The following is a 290-nucleotide window of genomic DNA, read 5'->3' as shown; positions in this document are numbered from 1 at the left end:
AGAGAGAGAGAGAGAGAGAGAGAGAGAGAGAGAGAGAGAGAGAGAGAGAGAGAGAGAGAGAGAGAGAGAGAGGAGAGGGGGGGGGGGGGGGGGGGGGGACAGACAGAGAGAGAGAGAGAGAGAGAGAGAGGGGGAGGGTTATCCTGCTGACAGACAAACAGATAAACAGACAATCCCATGAGCCTGCAGTGCAAACACCTTAAAACATGGTCTTTGGCTTGCAGAAACCAGGCAGGGATAAGCCTGCAATGCAAATGGGACAAGTCATGCGGCAACTGTTTTTCAAGGGC

This window comes from Engraulis encrasicolus, chromosome 8 (assembly GCF_034702125.1).
Source record: "Engraulis encrasicolus isolate BLACKSEA-1 chromosome 8, IST_EnEncr_1.0, whole genome shotgun sequence".
Classification (NCBI taxonomy): Eukaryota; Metazoa; Chordata; class Actinopteri; order Clupeiformes; family Engraulidae; genus Engraulis; species Engraulis encrasicolus.
This window is presented reverse-complemented; position numbering follows the sequence as displayed.